Genomic DNA, 23,784 nt, shown 5'->3' with positions numbered 1-23,784 from the left:
AGAAATCTTTGCCTACCAAAGTCACAAAGATTTTCTCCTGTTTTCTTCTAGAAGTTTGCTAGTTTTAACTTTTATGTTTAGGTCTGTGTTACATCTTGAGTTATTTTGTGTGTGTGTGTGATGTAAGAGCTGAGATTAACTTTTATTCTTTTTTTTTTTTTTTTTAGTGGAGTGCAGTTTATTACACCGGCGGGCCCAAGGCAGAGTCTCCTCTTAGCCAAGGACCCTGACCAGCATTTGTGAAAATCTTTCATACCCCATGTGTCCAAACCCACTACCCCAATTCCCTTGAGACTTACATAAACAAAGGAAGGGTAACTACAACTACAATAACCCCATCATTCACGTGTTATGTGTTCAAGCAGTCAATAAGCCCGCAGTTACATTCCAAATAGTTAATAACTGATAAGCCTGTACTTACATTCTGATAGATAGTGTCCGGAGGCAGGGGTGATTAGTGTCTGTTCTTCAAGAGTCCCCTGCCCAGAGGGGGGTCTTATCCTTCCATTGTCATTCCCACAGGCGCTAAGCACAGAGTTCGGAGTCCACTGGAGAGGTGGCCACGCACGATCAGCACAGACAGGCCTGAGATGGAGTCCAGGCCCTATGAATTCCTTCTTCATTCCCCCCTCTTGATGCTCTTAGTTTCCATAACAAGCATCATTTATTGAGATATATTGTACCTTAGCCCTCCTGCCACCCACATGAGAGAATGCTATCAACCTCTGGGTTACAAAATTCACAAGGCATTGTAGGAAGCAGGGTCCACAAAGCAGTATGATCAAGATTACTATAACAACAGTTCATTAGACATGGCTTTCACTTGATTTTGCATATCCTCCAAGGCAGCAGATACATCTTCAGACAGGTCAGGGATGTACACACCATTCGCCAAAGTCCCTCCTTGGGCTGCTGTGAGTATGTCTAATGCCATCCTATTTTGAATTACTGCCTTCCTCATCTGAATCTGTTCTTCGTTCAAAGCTTGAATGGCTTTAGTACTGTCTAAGAGGGCCTGTTTAATGAAATTAGTTAAGGCCTCTACCTTAACCATGATATCCGTTGTCCCTACAGAGGGTATAAACAAGGCAACACAGATCGTGTCCATCTTGCATGCATATAAGGCAGGTTTACTGGAGGCTGGTGTAGGCTAGGCTTAATTCTGCCATGGGCGAAAGCAAATCCTAATGTGCAACGCCCCACCCAGCCAACTGGTAACCATGGCCATAAGTTAAGCCCACAGAGCCACTGGGTCCCATTGGGGGCTACCCAGCGGATTCCAGGATTATATTTCCAGTCGGAACCGGGCCACTGAGCAGACTGATTGGGGTGATAGGTAACTTCCAAGATTTGTTTACTTTGTTCAGGGGACAAATAACAATTCTTTTGGGTCTAGGGGATGGTCTCCAAATCCAACTTTCTGTTCTTTTTGTTCCCAGCAAATAGTAGCAGGGGCAATCAACTGTCCTTTCTCAGGAGTCATCCAGAAATATTCATCCCAGACCTGGTAGTATTGCTCAAGGCACCGGGAGGCCTGTCCCCCTTTTGTAAGGGAGCCCTTTTCCTCTTTAATTCTCATATATGAGGTATAAGCCTTTGTTATCTCTGTAAGGCTGGTGTTCATGTTAAATGTAACCCTATGTCCCTGGCCCATTGATGGCTTCTTCTAACACCAGAGGGCAAAGAAAGGTTATGGTTGGTGAGAGAGAGGAAAGTTCCTTTCTGTTGTTAAAGTCCCCATAACGGAGTGACGATACCCACCAGGGGAGTCTATTACTGACAGGGGCATAGCCCCACATACCCAAGTTCAGAATTGCATTGGTGAGGCCGAGCAGCAGGAGTCGTTTACCCAGCTCTATCCTGTAGAGGGCTCATCTGGGACCTAGTTTTCTTCTTCCTCCTCAGAATGATCTTGGTTTCCCGTGGGTCGGTGGGGTCCTTCTGGGTGGTCCACTCGGCGTCCTCCGGGTCAGCCTGGTATGTCTTCTTTGCTCTGGTGTGATGGATCAAGGGACAATACCTGCAACTTTAACTGAGCGCTCAGTTCCCCTGCTGCCGTCCACTACCTGCTGACGTGAAAGGTCTGGGCGTTGAGAAGCAGAATCCTTCCAGAGGGGCGAGGCGCCTTCCCCCCTCTAGGAGATTCAAGCCACAAAGCTTCGGGGTGGCCTCAAATGAGACCTGTCTCCTCAAAGTGAGGAGTTTCCCGGCCAATGCACCAAATGTTATAGCCACGCTTTCCGGGAAACAAACTCACTCAGAAGGACAATGCAGATAGTGGAGTGCAGTCCATTACACCGGCGGGCCCAAGGCAGAGTCTCCTCTTAGCCAAGGACCTAACTTTTATTCTTATAGGTATTCAGGTTTTTTCAGCGCCATTTATTGAAAAGACCTGTTTCCCCCATTGAATTACCTTGGTTCCTGTGTTGAAAATCAGCATGTAGGTTGTTTATCCACTCATCCATGGATGGATCATGTGTTTTTTTTAAATTTATTTTAAAATTATTTATTTATTTATGGCTATGCTGGGCCTTCATTGCTTTTGCACAGGCTTTCTCTAGTTGTGGCAAGCGGGGTTTACTCCTCATTGTGGTGTGAGGGCTTCTCATTGCAGTGGTTTCTCTTGTTGCAGAGCACAGGCTCTAGGCGCTCGGGCTTCAGTAGTTGTAGCACACAGGCTCAGTAGTTGTGGCTTGTGGGTTTAGTTGCTCCACAGCATGTGGAATCTTCCTGGACCAGGGATTGAACCCATGCCCCCTGTATTGGTAGGCAGATTCTTATCTACTGCGCCACCACTAAAGTCTGGATCATGTGTTTTTGAGGCGACCGGAAGATATTACTTTTTAGATTTCTTTTCCCTAATGGTTTGTGGCTCAACTCTGCATTATTAATGAGCACCTCTGGTGATTCTTGTATGACTAATGTATGGGACCACTGGCTTGTAGGGCAGTGGTTCCTAGTCAGGAATGTGGATGATAATTACCCAATGCCAGGGCCCTACCTCCAAAGGGCCTGATTTAGCAGATCTGGAGGAAGCTTCCAGAAGAAAACTTCCCTAAGAGCTAATGATACTTTACTTAAGAACAATGGGTATACTCTCTCCTTTGCATGCAAATGTTCCTTAGACACATGATGACTGGCTTTTCTGCTGGGCTCTGAGGTGCTTCAGTGAATAAGGTTTGGTAGAGGCATCAATAAGCAAACAGGTCAGTGCAACCCCATGAATGGGGTGTAGATGAAGCAAACAGAGCCTTGTGGGAAGAGTGGGTGAGTCTGGTGGACCTAGGTGCCACTGTGAATGCTGCAGCTAGAGATTCAGGGTGCCTCTGTTTGTCCTGCAAAGATCCCCATGGGGCCTGGCTGCACCCTCATGCTGGTTAGACCCTGAGCGTGAATTCCTTCTTGTGGTGAAGACTGCATGTCACATTCCCTCCACTCGTGGACTTTCTGGCTTTGTCTTGAGACGGCTGCGTCATGCTGTCTCCAGGTGCCCTGTCCCTAGTGGAAAATTTTGGTCTCTGGAGGTGTGGAGAGAAGGCAGCTCTGTTGGTTCTGGTGGATTCTGTGACCGCTGAGCCATCCACATAACTTGGTCTTGGTCCATGCTGCCCTGTTTGTTTGCCGTCTGGGTCGCTTCTCCTAGTAGGGTGAACTGTCCCCCTTGCCTAATTTCACACCAGACCAGAAGCCACTTGGCCTTTCTTCCTGCCCGCCTCCTTCTGATCAGTGCTTCTGGGAGGATTATCCATCCTGATGGCTCAAAATGTACAAACCCATCTCAATACACAGGGCACCCAGGTGCCAGAGGCATTAACCCGGCTCAGCTTTACGTGGTTTTCTTTCTGGTCTGGGCTAGAGCCCTGCAGTTGTGTAAGAAGTGGGGAGCCTGTTTGCTGTTCCATAGAATGGTCCAGAAACTCCTGCAACTGGCGGTTGCCCTGGAAGTGAAGGTAGCCTGGGTGCTCTAGCTCTGAAATTGGTCAGAAACAGTGGTTATCAAAGTGGGCTTCCCAGGTGGCTCAGTGGTGAGGAACCCACATGCCAATGCAGGAGACACAAGAGACGTGGGTTCGATCCCTGGGTCAAGAAGATCCCCTGGAGGAGGAAATGTTAGCATGCTCCACAATCCTGTGGACAGAGGAGCCTGGCAGGCTACAGTCCATGGGCTCGCAAAGAGATGCTTTCATTTTCGTATAGCCGATTGTGTTAGTTGGGTACCTAGGCTGACTTTGTTGGCCATACAAACAAACTGGACTTACAAACGTGCTCTCAGAACAGAACTCATTCATACATAGGGGACTTAGTTATAGACATTCTTCAAGATGGGCCCTACATGCCATTATCTTTCTGTTCAAAGCCAGTTATAACTGTTCAAACTTTATTCTTTTATATGTGGATGTCCAGTCTTCCTACCACTATTTGTTGAAGAGACTGTCCATTCTCCGTTGAATGGCCTCCACTGAATGGCACCCTTATTGAAAGTTATTTGACCATATATATTCAAGGGCTTATTTCTGGGATCACTAGTTTATTCCATTAGTCTATATGTCTATCTTTATGACAGTGCTACACTGTTTTGCTTATTATAGCTTTGTCATAAATTCCTCTATGTCACTTTAAAAATATTTAGTTTTTGTGTTTTCACAGATGTGTGTGTATGTATACCTGTGTGTGAATACAGCTTAAAGTGTCTATTATACTTTAAGGTTTATTACCCTGCCTCTCAAATCAAGCCCTTCTTTTTTTTTGCTCCCTGGAGGCAACCACTTCAATTCTTTTATCTTTTTCATTTGGAATTCATCTCAATACACTTAAGCAATGTTAACATAGTGATACTTCTTTGTTTTTTAGGTTCTAGGCATGATCTATTGATTTCTCATTGTGTTGGAAATGAAGATTTAGCTCTCAATAAGTGCATACTTTCTATCCCCTTCATCCTCCCAGAAGAGTTAAATCATAACTTTGGACAAGTCAGTATATAGCACTACTCTGATGATGGAAGGGCTTCCCTGGTGGCTCAGTGGTAAAGAATCCACCTGCCAGTGCAGAAGATACAGGTTCAATCCCTGGATTGGGAAGATTCCCTGGGGAAGGAAATGGCAACCCACTCCATTGCCTGGGAAATCCCATGGACAGAGGAGCCTGGTGGCCTGTGGTCCATGAGGTTGCAAAAGAGTCGGACACACCTTAGAGACTAAACAACAACAACGTGACAGTGAAATGTGCTTTATAGCTGGGCCATGTAGAACCCTGTTGTTTAGTTTCTTTTCTTACAGAACTTTTTGTTTTCCATTGACATCAGAATACTATTATTTGTTTGTCATGTTTTCTATGTATGTATCGTTAATTCAACCCCAGAGGATGCCTGGGAGCTCCCTTTGGCACAACTCTGCTGAACATGAGGAAGCCTGTAGCTCAGGGGTGGGTCATGTATCTCAGAACAGGGCACCTTCCCTTGTCAGGAAGAGGCTTGTGCAACAGGCAACTGAAAGTATTTATCCGTGTCGGAGTGTGCTCAGTCCCTCAGCTGTGTTCGACTCTTTTGTGACCCCATGGACTATAGCCTGCGAGGCTTCTCTGTCCATGGGATTTCCCAGGCAAGGATACTGGTATGGGTTGCCATTTCCTTCTCCAGGGGATCTTCCCAACCCAGGGATTGAATCCGCATCTCCTGCATCTCCTGCATCTCCTGCCTTAGAAGGTGGATTTGTTGGAGTTAGGTGGGCTAAGGTGACAAGGATGGATGTGATAGTATTTTGCACCAGGCACTTACACTTGAGTAAGAAGGATGGTATTGAGACAATCTTTCTGATTTGAAGCAAACTTTGATGAGAGAAGAAGAGCAACTGCAAATTTGAGAAAGGACAGATTAGAAGCAGTTATTTCTAAGTAGAATATTCAGGGAAGGCTTTAGCGGGGAGGAGATATTTAAACTGAATTAAATGTTCAATGGGAAGAGTTGCTGGTGCAGAGAGAATGGCATTTAGGTGCAGGGAGAAAGGGCAGGAAAGGTACAGAAATTGGGAAGTATACTGTGGGTTCAGGAAAAGACCAGTGTGGCCACGGTGTGGGCTATGTGGGGATGCACCAGACAAGGCAGAGCTGATTCTGTGCTTGAGCATCTCTGTGCTGGGACTGGGTTCAGTCTGTTATAGGCACCAAACTAGTGGTTTTCAAAATGGTATCCTTGGACTTCCCTGGTGGTCCAAGATTGAGACTCTGGGCTCCCAAATGTAGGGGGCATGAGTTTGATCCCTGGTCAAAGAACTAAGGTCCTGTATGCTGCATAATGCAGCCAAAAAAATGTTATAACCTGGGAACTTGCTATTTGTTTATTTATCTTTGACTGGGCTGGGTCTTCATTGCTGCGTGTGGACTCTCTCCAGTTGTGACAAGTGGGCTTCTCATTCCTGTGGCTTCTCTCATTGCAGAGCATGGACTCTAGGGCACACAGCCTTCAGTGGTAGCAACACAAAGGCTCAGCAGCCCTGTGCTTGTGGGATCTTCCCAGGCCGGGAATCGAAACTCATGTGCTCTGCATTGGCAGGTGGATTCTCAACCACTGGACTGTCAAGGAAACCCTGGGAACTTGTTAGAAATGAAAGCTTTTGGGCTTCCCAGGTGGTGCTAGTGGTAAAGAACCTGCCTGCTGATGCAGGAGAAATGAAAGCTCTTAAGCCCCACTCAGATTCATGGAATCAAACACTCTGGGAGTAGGGCCTAGCAATCTGTGTTTTAGCAAGCCCTAGATGGTTCTGAAGCATGCTAATGATTGTACCATACAATTTGATGCTTACAACAGTGCCATAGCTGGGCGCTCACTGTCCATGCTGTGCAGATGGGGAAGTTGTCTCAGAGTGAGCAGGTAACTTACCAAGGTCCAGAGGGATGCTGAAGCTGGCTTGCATCCGGCTCTTGAGAGCAAATTATAAGCATCGCTTCCCAGCTCTAAATTTAGTGATGTCATATTGGTAGCTTGAAACTGGCCATAATGGAAGTATTAATACCATGGAAATTGGCAATGCTGCGAATCAGGGCGTCAAGCCCACCTTGAGAGTCAGTTGTTAAACATTCACTGACATAGCTCTCTCAGGGCACTCGGTCAGTAAGTGGTTGGTAGGCTTGGGTCTTGAACCCTGACAGCCTGGCTCCCAAGTGCATGCTCTTAAACCACTAGGTTAAACTTATTCTGAAAGTCTGGAAAGGTGGTCCGGGGCCCGCAGTGTGGAATCTTTAAGTGCATGTTGAAAATCTGGGCTTTATTCCGTACACACTGGATTTTTCAGAATTCCGAACGGGTAAGTGATATGATGGTATGTTTAGGCAGGAGAGTGAAATTGTTGGCTGTGGCTTCTCCCTTTGCAAATATGCTGAAAAGATGGGATGAGAGGGTGTTGTAAGGCAAGTCAAAATACATAGTTACACTTCATGGCGAAGGGCCTCAGCAGCCAAAGGTTGCCCATTCGCAGAAGAGGTCGTGAAGCCCTGCGGAGCAGAGGCCTCTTGCCTCACAAAGCCTCCTTGTTCTTCAGGAGAAAGGTCCCCTGTCTCTTACTCCAAACATCTGCCACAACGCATACTGGGCTTGACGCAGCCCTGCTGGCCAGACGTGTCCCAGGAGTCCCCGGTCCAGGGTGAGCGTTCACTCTGCAGCCACTGGAGCGGACCACGTGGTCACTTACCAACACTCACTCCCGCTTCCTCACAGAACCTCGAGGGTTTCAAGGCCCCCCTCAAGTCAAGGAGCCGCATGCCTCCTGGGAGGCTGGACAACCCTCCGATCCTAGAGGGTGAATTCTGCTTAAGCCAGTAGTTCTCAAACCTTTTGGTCTCAAGACTGTTAAAAATTGGGCTTCCCACGTGGTATGGTGGTAAAGAATCTGCCTGCAATGCAGGAGACTGTCTGAAATGCAGGAGATGGGGGTTCGATCCCTGGGTCAGGAAGATCCTCTGGAGAAGGAAATGGCAACCCACTCCAGTATTCTTGCCTGGGAAATCCCATGGACAGAGGAATCTGGTGGGCTACAGTCCATAGGGTCGCAGAGTCAGACGTGACTGAGCAACTAAACAACAAGCTTTTGTTTATGTGTTGTTTCAATTGATATTACCACATTAGAAATTAAAACAGAATTTTTAATATTTATGTATATGGTTGCATTGGGTCTTAGTTGAGGCACCTGAGATCTTGGTTGCATCATGCGGGATCTTTTCTTGCTGTGTATGGACTCTTTAGCTGTGGCCTGGAGGCTTAGAAGTTGCGGCGCTTGGGCTTTGTTTCTTCTCGGCATGTGGGATCTTAGTTCCCCAACCACGCCTCCCCTGAATTGCAAGGTGGATGGATTACCAAACACTGGACCATCAGGGAAGTCCCCTGAAGCTGAGAATTTAAAATTTATTAATTCATTTACAAACAACTCATTTCATGTTAACATATGTTTATGACAGAAATATTAATAACCTCAGATATGTAGATGACACCATCCTTATGGCAGAAAGTGAAGAAGAACTAAAGAGCTTCTTGATGAAAGTGAAAGAGGAGAGTGAAAAAGTTGGCTTGAAGTTCAGCATTCAGAAAATAAAGATCATGGCATCTGGTCCCATCACTTCATGGGAAATAGATGGAGAAACAGTGGAAACAGTGGCTGACTTTATTTTTTTGGGCTTCAAAATCACTGCAGATTGTGACTGCAGCCATGAAATTAAAAGGCACTTACTCCTTGGAAGAAAAGTTATGACTAACCCAGACAGCATATTAAAAAGCAGAGACATTACTTTGCCAGCAAAGGTCTGTCTAGTTAAGGCTATGGTTTTTCCAGTAGTCATGTATGGATGTGAGAGTTGGACTATAAAGAAAGCTGAGTGCCAAAGAATTGATGCTTTTGAACTGTGGTGTTGAAGACTCTTGAGAGTCCCTTGGACTGCAAGGAGATCCAACTAGTCCATCCTAAAGGAAATCAGTCCTGAATGTTCATTGGAAGGACTGATGCTAAAGCTGAAACTCCAATATTTTGGCCACCTAATGTGAAGAACTGACTCATTGGAGAAGACCCTAATGCTGGGAAAGATTGAGGGCAGGAGGAGAAGGGGATGACAGAGGATGAGATGGTTAGATGGCATCACCGACTCAATGGGCATGAATTCTAGTAAACTGTGGGAATTGGTGATGGACAGGGAGGCCTTGCGTGCTGCAGTCCTTGGGGTCGCAAAGAGTTGGACATGACTGAGTGACTGAACTGAACCGATGACAAATTAGTGTATTTCCTAACACAAAAATATTTCATGGCACTGTCTAGGTGTAAAAGAGAGAGGTATTCATGTACTGTACAGCTGAAATTTGCTGAGGAAGTAAATCTCACCCCACAGGAGAGATTGCTGTGTGGCTTGATGAATGTGCTAATTAGCTTGGTTGGGGTAATCATTTCATAATGTAACATCTGTATCAAAACATCATGCTGTATAACCTAAATATATACAACTTTTATTTGTCAGTCATACCTCAATAAAGCAGGGGGAGAAGAGCAAGAAGGAAAAAAGGAGTACTTGAATAGCTTTTTCATATAATTGGATATTTTTCTCTGATACTGCACCAAAACTCAACAAGAAGTAGTTTTGAAAAAGTTTGCTGTAATTTGATACCTGAAATGAGGTCAATGAACTTTTCATACCTTCTTGTGAGAAAATCTGTTGGTGTACCTCTTACTTTGGGTGGATCGTCTACCCATCTGTGATCATTTGGAAAATACTGGTATGCACATATTCCAAATGTTGACACATTTTGTTATACAGCGTAAAAAACAAAAATCGTATTTGTTAATATCACCACCAAGAAAGTTTTTATTGGAAAGCTGCCAAAGTCATGGCGTCAACGCAAGTTTTACAAAATTTGAATTTTTGTTTGAAAGCTTGAATGTCATCATTGGCTGCAAACACTGTCAGTTGTTTTTCTTGAAATGACAGGCTCGCTTTGTTCATCTTCAAGAAAATGTCTGTCAAATACACAAGTTTGAATAACTATAGTTTGGCAGTTGTTGTTCCACATAAAAATTATGTTCTCTGCAAAAAGTGGCTAGTTTAGTTTACAACTCAGTTGTAAATTTTTTTTGTAAATGCTTTTTCTCTAGATAAGCATTTTCGTACATGAGTTATGCTTTTTATGCTTTATGCATAATTTTCATTTCATCACATAGGATATTAAACTATCATGTTAAAAAAAAGTCATGCTTAGGTGTTGAGAGTTAATAAAATTAATAGTTCTCACTGCTTCATCAAGGACATCCTAGAGTGAAACTGGCTTCTTTTTAAATTGGGAGAGCACGATACCAAAGTGTACAATGATAGTATAGTTTGCCACTGCCTGGGTGCTATGACCTCAGCAGTTTAACCCGCCTTGCTTTTGTTTCACCAGTGCAAATGTCAACATGGTTGATAACCCTTAAGATAATCCATAAGATTCAAAAAAGTTCTTCAATGCTGAATATTTCAGCACCACTGGTGTCTGTTGCCAAGCATCCACGTAAAAGAAGATATTCTTTGATGATTAGTTGGTGTTGATCCTGAACAAATACAAACGAAGCAGCTGATCTAGCCACCCCTGTGTATTCATCCATTTATAAGACAGACATACATTTCTTCCGATAAGAGATCAATTCAGTCTTCATGTTGACAACTAAACTGTTCATTTGACAAACTGCTATATCACCTGGAAGTGGAGTGCTGTAATTTTTTTTTTTTTAACTGAGTTCTCATTCAACAGACATCAGCAGTGTCCACTGGATAAGACTTTCTTAGTCTCCATTGATGCAGTTTGATGACTTACTCTGTCAGACGCTGCTGTGACTTTTTCACTTCTAGTTTGAAAAGCTGTATGAAAGCATTTTTGGCTCTTTGAGAGTTCATAATGTCTACATTTAAAGTATTTAGTTGGGGACTTCCCTGGTCATCTAGCAGTGAAGAATCAGCCTGCCAATAGGTTTGATTCCTGGCCACGGAAGATTCCACATGCCACGGGGCAACTAAGCCCATGCACCACAACTGAGCCCACGTGCCTAAAAGCGTTAGTCGCTCAATCGTGTCAGTCTCTTTGTGACCCCATGGACTGTAACCCTACAGGTTCCTCTGTCCATGGGATTCTCCAGGCAAGAATACTGGAGTGGGTGGCCATTCCCTTCTCCAGGGGATCTTCCCGACCCAAGGATCAAACCAGGTCTCCTGCACTGAAGGCAGTTTCTTTGCTGTCTGAGCCACCAGGAAATTCAACAAGAGAAGCCACTGCAATGAGAAACCTGTGCACCACAACTAGAGTGTAGCCTTCGCTCGCTGCAACTAGAGAAAGCCCAAAGGCAGCAACAAAGACCCGGTGCAGCCGAAAATAAAAAAATTTAAAAATTAAATTAAAAAATGAAATATTTAATTCCTTTTTCTTTAAACTCTGATTTTTAAAATGATGCCACAATTCAAATGGCCCCATCGGGGCTGGAACAGGGGTGAGGCAAGTGAGTGCCGAGGACACAGGATTTAAAGGGGTGTCCATTCTGCCTCCCTGCACTTGCAGGAGTCTGACAGCAAGGGCCTCCTGATATTCTGCACCTGGGCACCTCACTAGCTTCTCCCTAGAACTGGCCCTGGGCACCGTAACACTATTCAGAAATGTTCTGTTGCATAAGACACAATGAAGTAAATAATTAATTTCTCTAAAGCAGAGGGAGAGAATGCTTTCATCCTATACTTTCATTCTTACTCACAATATCTCCCATTCCAGGTGGCACTAGTGGTAAAGAACCCACCTGCCAAGGCAGGAGACATAAGAAATGAGGGTTTGATCCCTGGGTCAGGAAGATCCCCTGGAGGAGGGCATGGCAACCCACTCCAGTATTCTTGCTCAGAGAATCCCATGAACAGAGGCGCCAGTCCATGGGGTCACAAAGAGTTGGACATGACTACAGACTGGTTCCAAATTGGAAAAGGAGTACGTCAAGGCTGTATATTGTCACTCTGCTTATTTAACTTATATGCAGAGTACATCATGAGAAACGCTGGGCTGGAAGAAGCACAAGCTGGAATTAAGATTGCCGGGAGAAATATCAATAACCTCAGATATGCAGATGACACCATCCTTATGGCAGAGAGAGAAGATGAACTAAAAAAATCTCTTGATGAAAGCGAAAGAGGAGAGTGAAAAAGTTGGCTTAAAGCTTAACATTCAGAAAACTAAGATCATGGCATCTGGTCCCATCACCTCATGGGAAATAGATGGGGAGACAGTGGAAACAGTGTCAGACTTCATTTTTTTGGGCCCCAAAATCACTGTGGATGGTGACTGCAGCCATGAAATTAAAAGACGCTTACTCCTTGGAAGGAAAGTTATGACCAACCTAGATAGCATATTAAAAAGCAGAGACATTACTTTGCCAACAAAAGTCTGTCTGGTCAAGCCTATGGTTTTTCCAGTGGTCATGTATGGATGTGAGAGTTGGACTGTGAAGAAAGCTGAGCACTGAAAAATTGATGCTTTTGAACTGTGGTGTTGGAGAAGACTCTTGAGAGTCCCTTGGACTGCAAGGAGATCCAACCAGTCCATCCTAAAGCAGATCAGTCCTGGGTGTTCATTGAAAGGACTGATGCTGAAGCTGAAAGTCCAATACTTTGGCCACCTGATGCTAAGAGTTGACTCATTGGAAAAGACCCTGATGCTGGGAGGGATTGGGGGCAGGAGGAGAAGGGGACGACAGAGGATGAGATGGCTGGATGGCATCACCAACTCGATGGACATGAGTTTGAGTAAGCTCCGGGGGTTTGTGATGGACAGGGAGGCCTGGCATGCTGCGGTTCATGGGGTCGCAAAGAGTCAGACATGACTGAGCGACTGAACTGAACTGAAAGCGACTTAGCACATGCACAGCACACCAGTTGTCAGCAAACTCTTTGACATACTACTTTCATCTTCAGGATGTTTAGATTTAGTGATGGGCTGAGAAAGGGAGTCTTCTAAGCATGTCTTTTAAAGCTACTGATCAATGTAGAAAATGTAAATATAAACAAAATTTTAAATTCAGAATAAAATATTGTTAAATTCTAAAGTAAGAGTTAGAGATCCAATTTAAAAATTAAGAAAAGTTTTTGAACATTTAGTGAATAGTATTTCAAAATGGGGATTCCCTGATGGCTCAGACAGTAAAAAATCTGCCTGCATTGCAGGAGACCTAGGTTCAATCCCTGACTTGGGAAGATCCTCTGGAGAAGGGATTCACTCCACTCCAGTATTCTTGCCTGGAGAATTAGAAAACAACAAATTGAACTTCTTATGCTTCTGTGTAGGTGCAAAAGAAACTTTGGGATTTTGAAATAATGATTTTTTGGATGATAATGAGGTCACAGGTTGTAACCAGCATAACTAAAGATAGCCAATAAAAGCACAGAAATACTGAGAACAAACTGAGTTAATCTCTGAAAATGCATGTATTTATGCCCTAAACTTACTTTTCTTAGAAAATTCTAGAAAACACAGGAATACACAAGTATATATTTCATGAATTGTTTGAGCAATGACATTATATATCATTATATATCATGTAGCCTCTGGAAAACTCTACTGTATACTTGGGAGAGAATTAACATGAACAAGACATATGAAATCATATATTATTAGGAAAACAGTTTTCACCTTACAGGCCCACTTAAAGGGGTTTCTGGATCACATTTGAAGAACCTCTGGCCTAGTAGCTCAGCTGGTAAAGAATCTACTTGCTTTATTTATTTTTTTCCATAGCATTTCCATGGTCTGCAATGTAGGAGACTGGGATTTGATCCCTGAGTCAGGAAGATCCCCTGCAGAAGGAAATGGCAGCCCACTCTAGTATTCTTGCCTGGGAAACCCCATGGACAGAAGAGCCTGGTGGGCTACAATCTAGGGGATTACAAAGAGTCAGACACGACTGAGTGACTAAACCGTCACCACCTGGTCTAAGGTAGTATTAATCTTCTTGCCAGTGATTGGTTTAGGCATAGTTGTGTGACACAAGTGAAACATGAAGAGAATTCTGCTGCGTGGTTTCTGGGAAGGTTTCCTAGTCCTTAAGAGAGAAATGCAAGAGATAATCTCTTCTTCCACTGGTCATTGTTGGGATTGAATGTAATGTCTGAAACTATTGCAGACATTTCATGCCTTTGAATTTTGCTGATTCATGTCTATCTTTCATACTCCACATCTAATATGTCAGAAAATACCATTAGCTCTACTGGTAAAATATATCCAGCATCTGACCTTCTTCTACCATCTCCACACTCCTCACTCAAGTCCAAGCCATCATCATTTCTCACTCAGATTATTATAACAGTTTCCTAATTTTCCTGTTCCCTTTGTTCCCCAGGGCAACCAGGGTAAGTCTTTTTTATTTTTCCTTCAGGGTAAATCTTTTAAAAAGAAATCCAGGTCATGTCACTCTTCCATTCAAAACTTTTTGGTAGCTGTCCTTCTCTTAAGATAAAAGCCCAGTCCTTACTATGACCATAGGATGTACCTGATCTGGCTCCCAGAAACATCTCCTGATGCTTGGCCCTTCCTTACTCATTCCATCTTCCTTACTTGCCTTCTGCCCATCAAACAAACCAAGCATGCTCTTCTCTTAAAGCCTTTGCCTAATGCTTTTCTAGATATCTGCATGGCTTTGTTCTAACTATTTCTCCCTTGATTATTCTAGGCATTTGCTCAGAGATGCCTTCCAATCACCCTCAGTCCCACCTGGGACCTCCTACCCCTTTATTCCTGCTTTATTTATTTTTTTCCATAGCATTTTCATCTTTGACGTATTACATTGGAGCTTGTTTGTTGCCTATTTTTCCTACCATAATGCAAGTTCCATGAGGGCTTTGCTTTGTTCAGCACTGTAACCTCATCGCCTAGAAAAGGGCTTGGTATTTAGTAGAGATCATTAAATGAGATTTCCAGAAAGATAGAAAAAAAAAAGCGTATGGAAAAGAGGAAACAGTGACTAAGAATTTCATAGAATTGAAAGGAAGAACTTGGATCTTAAAAGTTCACAGAGTACTAAATGGGGGCAGATTGACTCAAGACAAACAAATAGTCAAGTTAGGGGCATCACAGAGAAGTCTTAGAACACCGAACACAGGAGAAAATTTTGAGTTTACTTTCAGAAAAAACAAAAGAAAGAGCAGATCATGTACAAATATAAGAATTATATTGACATTAGATTTCTCATGAGGAAGGAATGAGGCATGGGAAATGAGGACTTATAAATAACTTACTAAGATTTGTCATTCTCTAAAAATAAAATTTTAAGTAGAAATAGGAAAATTGTCTATAATGATGAAGAACCAATTCTGGGTGATACCAGCGTGGCGGGGTGGGGATGATGCTGAGGAGATGTAGAGACTGGAAAGAGGTGAGTGAGGGCCAAGGGAAAAGAAATTGGCAATGAAAAATAAACAGAAGTATCATATTTAAATAGGGGAAACAACTAGAAGAATGAAAGTAGAATATACAACTTTCAATCTAGCATAAGAAAATCTGATTCCTGCAGTGGAAAATAGGAGAGAGAAAACAGAATAAATACAAAATAAGATGGTAAATACAGTAAACACAAAGTGAAATGGCTGAAATAAGTCCTAATATACCAGCAATTAAAATAAATGGAAATGAATTAAACTCAGTGATCTGATTGGATAATAAAATGTAAACAAAACATGACTAAGCAATATATTGTCTTCCAGAGACTGTGGCAGATAAAGTATTATTCCCCTTTTCCTTATTGCTTTTCTCTGTAGAGGTTGGAACATTAAACTATTACTCTTTTAGTCTCCATTCCAAGTGAAGTGACCTTGGGACCCAGTTCTATCCCTTGAGACATAAGTGGAAGTCAGCAGGACCAAACTGTCACAGGAAACAATAGAAAACTTGCACAGACCAATAAACATTAAAAAAAATTGGAATAGTAACCAAAGACTTTCCTATATCAAAAAGCCCTAGGACTAGATAATTATATGGGCCTTTTAAGGGACAATAATCTCCATCTTGTACAAGTTTTCCAGAAAACAGGAATGACATTAATAAAATGATTTTCTGAGGTTAGCATAACCTTGATTTCAAAACTGATAAAAGACATCATAAGAAAAGAAAATGACAAGTGTGTTTAATTTATACACAAAACTATGAAAATCCTAAGTAAGATATCAGCTGAACTAATCTAAATGTGTATTATTTGAAAAAAAAATAAGGCATTACAATCAAGTAGAGTTTATCTCAGGAAAGCAAGAATGGCTCAGCATCAGGAAAAAAGTCAATGTAATTCACTGTATTAATGAGTAAAGGAAAAAAAACATACCAATGACAAAGAGACGGTCTGTTCTGTTCCATCGATATAAAATGCACACCTATTTAAGACTCTTAAAATTCTTAGAAAATTAAGGATAGACAGAAACTCTATTGATAAGGGTCATCGACCCAAAATATCATATTTAAAGAGAAATTTTAGAGGCATTCCTTTTTATATTAAGAATTAGACAAGGATGCTTGCTGTTTGACAAAGAAATTGAGGTGCTCTGAGTAATAAGACAAGAAAATAAAATAATAGGCAGAACAATTAGGAAGGAAGAATTAAAACAGTCATTATTTATAGATAAGATGATCAATTACATAAAAATCCATTAAAATCAACAAACCTCTGGCACTACTAAGACAGTTGAACAGATTTATCAGATTCAAGATCAACTTGAAAAAAAATCAGCAACATTTCCATACTCCAGGAAAAACTAGCCAGAAAATAAGGTAACATTTACAATGGTAACAAAAATTTTAATGAAAAAATGCTTGAGATATTTATAAATGAAATTTTAAAAGGAAAATTAAGGTCTTAAATGAATACATGAATAAATGAAGAGAGAGATGTATGCTGTCCAATCCATAGCCCCTAGCCATATGTGAGCACTTAAAATGTGGCCAGTTCAAATTGAAATGTGACATTAAGTGTAAACACTGGTTTTCAAAGAATTAGTATAACAAAATGATGTAAAGAATTTCATTAGTTGTTAGTTTAGTCACTAAATTACATCCAACTCTTTGCGACCCCATGGAATGCAGCATGCCAGACTTTCCTGCCCTCTCTTTTTCGAAGTTTGCTCAAGTTCATGTCCACTGAGTCAGGGATGCTATCTAATCATCTTATCCTCTGTTGCCCTCTTCTCCTTTTGCCTTCAATCTTTCCCAGCATCAGGATCTTTTCCAACGAGTCAGCTCTTCCCATCAGGTGGCCAAAGTATTGGAGGTTCAGCATTCAGTCCTTCCAGTGAATATTCAGGGTTGATTTCCTTTAGGGTTGACTGGTTTGATCTTGCCATCCAAGGGACTCTCAAGAGTCTTATCCAGCAACACAATTTGAAAGCATCAATTCACATGTGGAAATTTTATATATATTGGCTTAAACTAATTTCATTTTTCTTTTTACTTCTTAAAAAATTTTGCTACTAAATTGTTAAAATTACATATGTGGCTTACATTTCTGTTACACTGTGGGGGATCATGGTCCTGGATGGTATAACTTAACATAGTAATGATATAAATTGTCTTTTAGTTAATGTCTATCCAATGCAATTCCAATCACAATTCCACCAGAGGTCTGTGTGTGTGTAACTAAGAAAAATGGTTAAGAAAAGATAGTAAGTGAAAATTTATAGAAGGTGAGACCAGAACTTTTTGAAAAGATAGCTTACCTCAGTAGCCATGAGAAAAATAATTTTTAAAAGCAATATTTTAAACTCAAATATTGGCCATCAGTAGAAAATTGAGTAATATCAAGTGCTGGTAAGTAAGATGATGAGGCAATGGGAACTCCGTTGCCCTGTTGGTGAAAGTGTAAACTGATGACAGGCATTCAGGAAGCTTATCTGGCAGTACTTAGTGAAACCAAGGGAGTGTGCAACTTGCAAGTCAGCAATCCACATCCTGGACATGTAGGTCCCAGAATTTCTGGCAAAAGAGCGATAAGGGGACACATATATGGCTTGGGCTTCCCAGGTGGCGCTAGTGGTAAAGAACCCACCTGCCAATACAGGAGACATAAGAGACGTGCTTTCGATCCCTGGGTTGTGAAGATCCCCTAGAGGAGTGCATGGCAACCCACTCCAGTATTCTTGCCTAGAGAATCCTGTGGATGGGGGAAGCTGGTGGGCTACAGTCCATAAGGTTGCAAAGAATTGGACATGACTGAATTGGCCTAGCATGCATGCACACACATGGCTGTTCACCTTTATGTTATTTGTGGTGTCTAGGAACTAGAAACAACCCAGGTATCCATCAACAGGCAAATGGACTGATGTAGTCGGGGCGTGTGCTGGGCTTTAATGTGGTGGTCCCATACAGCAGGGCTAAATAGCAACACGATACAGCGTCCAAATATAGGACCATAACGAAAAAGTTATAGTGAATTTATAACAGTACCACTTATGAAATTAAACTCACAATACTATCTTTTCAAAGGCACATACACGTGAACAAAGTGCATTAAACCAATTTGAATGCAGTTGTCAATGGAGAAGGATTGGAAGTGAGGATGTGGGGAGAAGAGGAAGAAACAGAAGCTAGGGAAAGTGACTATGTATGGACAAGGCTGCCGTATGACCTTCTTTTGGCTACCTGACACCCTGAAATAAAATAGTAAAATATGATATAAAATAAAATGATAAAAATTTCACCAAGGGGCAAACTGATTTGACTGGATCAGGAGAACAGTTCCTTGTCTTCTGGGGCAAAGCTCTCTGCCCCGCATTCTCTCCTGAGAACCCACTTTTTTTTTCAAAGAGGCCTTTCCTGTGGCCTCACAATACAGCAGGCCTGTGTGAGGCTCCTGGAAACCTGTGTGGAGAGCGCAGAACAAACTGAAACCCACTCTTTCCCCTGAGTGGGGGGTGGACCGCTTCCCTGGTCAGGCCTGGGAGGCACCTTGGCCAGGCGGGCAGCTTTGCGAAACACAGCGGGGTCTCTGTGCAGGCCTGAGGTAACCCAACAGGAGCGAGACCGCTCCTCCTGGGCCGCAGAGAATGGGCTTCTCTGTGTGCGCTTGTTTGCTTTGGTTTCGAGCTAAAAAAAAAAAAAAAAATGATTTCACACATAATTAGGGCTGTGGCAGCGAGATTGTGTTCGAGGTGCTTTTACTGGAAATATCAAGAGGAGGGACAAGGCAGGACTGTGTTCCTCTTCCAGCCGGGGCTAGGAGCGGGAGGAGGAGCCCCGGGCTGCGTGGATGGGACAACAGGCAGTGTTCACAACAGACAAGCAGCTTTCAGGGAGGCAGGCCCAGCTGCGAGGGGCTGAGGTTGACCGTGGAGGTGGCAGTGTGTGGGGTGTGTGGTGCGTGCCTGTGGTGTGTTGGGGTGGGGAGTGTGCCACTCCCCACCCCTGCCCCTCTTTCCCCTTCCCCTTCCTCATCTCCCAGCTGCCCGTGGAGGAGACAGGCGCCCTCAGAGGAAGAAGAGGTGGGGAGAGCTGGGAAGGAGGTGAGGAGGCCGGGGCAAAGGGGCCGGCCCCAGGAGAGACTGAAGGGGTGAGGAAAGAGATGCCCCCACACACTTCCACTCGGGTCTGCACAGCCCATGTGCCCAACACCGAGCTGGCCCGGTGGCAGCTGCCTGGCACTGGGGAGCCAGCCCTAAGCCAGACACCGGGTGACCTGGCTTGTGGTCCTGCCTCTGCCTAGGACTGGACAGATCTCTGGAGCCTTCTGGGCCTCTAACGGCTTCTCCATGCCATTAGGGCTGGACTGTCAGCCTTTTGCAGAATGAGAGCTCATTTAAAAAAAAAAAACCTTTCGGGGGCTGGTGGCTCACTGGGGAGCAGTCCGCCTGCCGATGCAGGAGACATGGGTTAAATCCCCGATCCGGGGAGATCCCACATGCTGCGGAGCAACTGAGCCCCTCCACCACAACTAGTGAGCCTGTGCTCTGGAGCCTGGGAGCTGCAACGGCTGAGCCCACACAATGCCCCCGCACCCAGAGCCCGTGCTTCACGGCTAGAGAAGCCACCGAAAGAGAAGTGGTGCACTGCACCGAAGAGTAGCCCCCACTCACTGCAACTAGAGAAAAGCCTGCGCAGCAATGAAGACCCAGGGTAGCCAATAAATAAATTAAAAAAAAAACAACCTTTTGGGAACACCAAATACCATATCTCCCTCTTAGAGATTCACAGTACACCTTATGAATTAAAAGCTGTGAGGGAGGAGGCCTGCAGAAAAATAAAGGCCTGTTTCACTTGGAATTTGTGTAACAGAGCACTTTCCAAAACATTTAATTATAAGGATCCCTCCCCCTATTTTGCATAATGTCTATTAACATCATGTGTATTCAGTTACTATTGATGTATAATAAACCGTGTCAAAACTTAGTGGCCTAAAACAACCATTTTATTATGCTCCCAGATTCTGTGAGTCAGAAACTCGAACAGGACACAAGCAAGGATGGCATGTTTCTACATCATGCTGTTTGGGGCCTTGTCTGAAACGCCTTCATGACTGGAGGCGACTATGGGTGGAGGCTGTCTTCACTTGTGCGCCTGGCAGTTGATGCTGGCTGTGGTTGGGACCTCAGCCAGGGCTGGGAGCTAGAACACCTCTGGTGTCTTGTCCATGTGCCTCGGGCTTAGCAGCCTCTGGGGAGTCAGACTTCTTACCTGGTGGCTCAGGGCTCCGAGGCAAGTGTTCCAAAGACCCAGGCAGCAGCTCTAGATCTTTTATGATTTAGCCTTGGATGTCAAGGTCACATTAGTGATAGTTTGGTTGGGAAGCTTTGGGAAGGACAGGATTGACCAAGCCCTTCTGCTTTGGGGAGATCATTTCTCCATGACCAACTCATAGTCTTCTTCATGTTTCCCCCACTTGTAAATCCACATCCTTTACCACAAAATTCTTTTCCTGAACCAGTCAACCCAGACACAGGTATAATGACCAGCGTACTTTATGTCAGTTAATTAGTGCAGAGAACACTGAATACACAAGAGGAGAAGGCAGCTTGGAGTTGAAGGATGAATGGACGTTAGCTCGATCGGGATGGGGACAGAGGGAAGGAGGAGGAGAACCTTCCAGATGCAGGGAATGGCCCCTGGGAAGGTGCTGGGGAACAAGGAGTGTAGCAGGCATTTGGACACGGTCTGTGGGTGGGTATGCAGAACTGCCATGGAAGAATGTGAGATGAAGCTCTTAGAATCAACCATTCAAGGTTTTGTAGATCTTGTTGAAGCTTTTGGATTTTATCCCAAGAGTAACCGGGACGGGGCGGGGGTTGGAGAGGGAGGGGTCTTGATGATTTTCATTTTAAAAAGCCCCCTCTGGCTGTTGCTAGAGGATGGACGTGAGGGTGAATGTGGACAGCTGGGGGTTATTGCCATGCTGATGTGGAGATGGAGAGAAGTGGATGACTTGGGCAGATGTTTTGGAGGCAGGGCATGGCTTTGGCACCTGTGTGGTGCTTTTTCTGTTGGAAGGAACCCCGGAGAAGGAAGAATTTAGGATGACAAAATGAAGAGTTTGCATCTGGGAATGGTGACATTGGGCTACCTCTGAGACACCGTTGTTAAGGAAGGGTAGTTGGATATGAGGGTCTGAAGTTCAGAGAACAGGCTGGGGGCAGATACACAAACCTGGGAATCAGCTCCCTGTAAATGGAGCTGTGGAGCAGATGGCCTTGCCTGGGAAAGGGTATAGAATGAGGAGGCAGGGAGCCGGTGATGCAGAGGTGATGTGTAAGAATTCTAGGTTAAGAACCTTACCAAAATCCTGAGTATCTCCAGCGTATCAAAATCTGGATGGAGTCAGCTGAGCCTCTGTCTTTCTGCTGGTGCCTGAGATGGCCCACTCTCCCCAAGGAGTCTCTGCCCCTCCCTTTCTATGGAAACATAGGATGTGGCATACGGTAAGAGCTTATTGGAATTAAAAGATTGAGAGAGATCTGGGCCCATTCTGTGTTTTTGGAGACTTCTGCTATATTAAAAATAAATAAATTCCAGGTCTTCCCTGGTGGACCAGTGGTTAAGAATCTGCTTGCCCATGCAGGACACAGGGGTTTGATCCCTGGTCTGGGAAGATTCTACATGCCATGGGGTAACTAAGCCTGTGTGACACTACTACTGAGCTCTAGAGCCTGCACATGGCATCTACTGAAGCCCACGCGCCAAGAGCCCGTGCTCTGCAACAAGAGAAGCCACCGCAATGAGAAGCCTGCACCATATCTAGAGGGTAGCCTCCACTCGCCACAACTAGAGAAAGCCCATGCAGTAATAAAGGCCCAGTGCAGCCAAAATATAATGAATAAATAAATAAATCCCAAAATATAGAAATTGACAAATTTTAAAAGCTTTTTATTTGGAAATAATTCCAAACTTACAGATAGTACACAAAAATAAAACCTGTACAAACATACCTATAACCCTTTACCCAGATTCACCTCCTGTTACCATCTTACTCATTTGCTTTATCATTTGCTTCCCCTCCTTCCCTTTCATTATCATCTCTATCTGTCAACCCCCTCAGCCGTCCATCTGTCTATCCATCTATCACCTATCTATTTTCTTTTCTAAACCACTTGAGGGTAAGTTATATACATTATGACCCTTTACCCCTACATATTTTAGGGTTTATTTCCAAAGAATAGGGATATTCTTGTACATAACCATAGTACAGTAATAAATGTGATTAATTTAATATTGATGTGCTCTGCTTGCGCTTAGTAGCTCAGTCATGTCTGACTCTTTGTAACCCCAGGGACTGTAGCTTGCCAGGCTCCTCTGTCAAGGGGATTCTCCAGGCAAGAATACTGGAGTGGGTAGCCTATTCCTTCTTCAGGGGAACTTCCTGACCCAGGAATCGAATTGGTATCTCCTGCATTACAGGCGGATTCTTTACCAGCTGAGCTACCAGGGAAGCCCTTAATATTGATACAATACTTGAAATTGTGGTGTATTTAAAATATTGACATAAATTGATGTTTTATAGAAATACAATATAGTAGGATTGTACTATTCGCAAGAGAATAATAGGATTTATAAAACCACATTATTTCACAGTGCTTGGTGGTTCTGTCCTGGGACCTTGAAGCCAAGTGATGATCATTCTTTTGTGTCCATCCTGGCAGCTAATATGTGTGACTGTACCAAAAGCCTTATTGGGGAGAATTTTAAAATTCTGAGTTTGAAGCACTTTGTGAAATTTGAAATTCATGTCAATCAACCCTTCTCTGCCACACCCTGGGTCCCCTATTCCATCCACATCCTAGTTACAGCATTAGCATTTGAATAGTTTTGGTTACAGAAGTACCTCTTAAGCTGCAAATGCCTGGTATTGTTTACCTGAAGAACAAGTTCCTCTTTGTGACCTTACTGTCCTGGCCTTAGGGCTGACCAGAGATGCTAACTTCCCCCATTTGGGCACCTCGGTCCATCTGGTCTCCCAACAGTAAGCCTTTCTTTGGTTCCTCAGAGCTTCCCTTTTTTCCCCCTATAAACAGTTGTAAAACATTCTGTCCCTCCTGAACTGAGCCCAATCAACACCAGAGAAAAGCTCAGATAGGCTCTGATGCCAAAGATGGGCAAAATCTTGTGTTTTGAGAAAAAACATTGATGTTTAATCTTTTTATTATTAAAGCATATTCTGTGTTTAAAGCTGTGGCCTCACCTTCTGACCCATAGTACCCTGGATTTCTGGGCAGCTAATCTTCTGGAGGTTTCCCAAGGAGACTGGGGACACTGTACCCCAGATCTTACCCCACCAGGGAAAGGTTGGATGTTGGGTC

At 43.7% G+C, this 23,784-nt stretch overlaps 1 protein-coding gene across 7 annotated transcripts in view; it reads left to right on the top strand.

The window, feature by feature from the left end:
- LOC122706220 (myeloid-associated differentiation marker-like) overlaps positions 1–23,784 on the top strand; it is a 114,492-nt gene that overhangs the window by 17,980 nt on the left and 72,728 nt on the right. The window lies entirely within an intron of this gene.

This window comes from Cervus elaphus, chromosome 13 (assembly GCF_910594005.1).
Source record: "Cervus elaphus chromosome 13, mCerEla1.1, whole genome shotgun sequence".
Lineage (NCBI taxonomy): Eukaryota > Metazoa > Chordata > Mammalia > Artiodactyla > Cervidae > Cervus > Cervus elaphus.
This window is presented reverse-complemented; position numbering and strand designations above follow the sequence as displayed.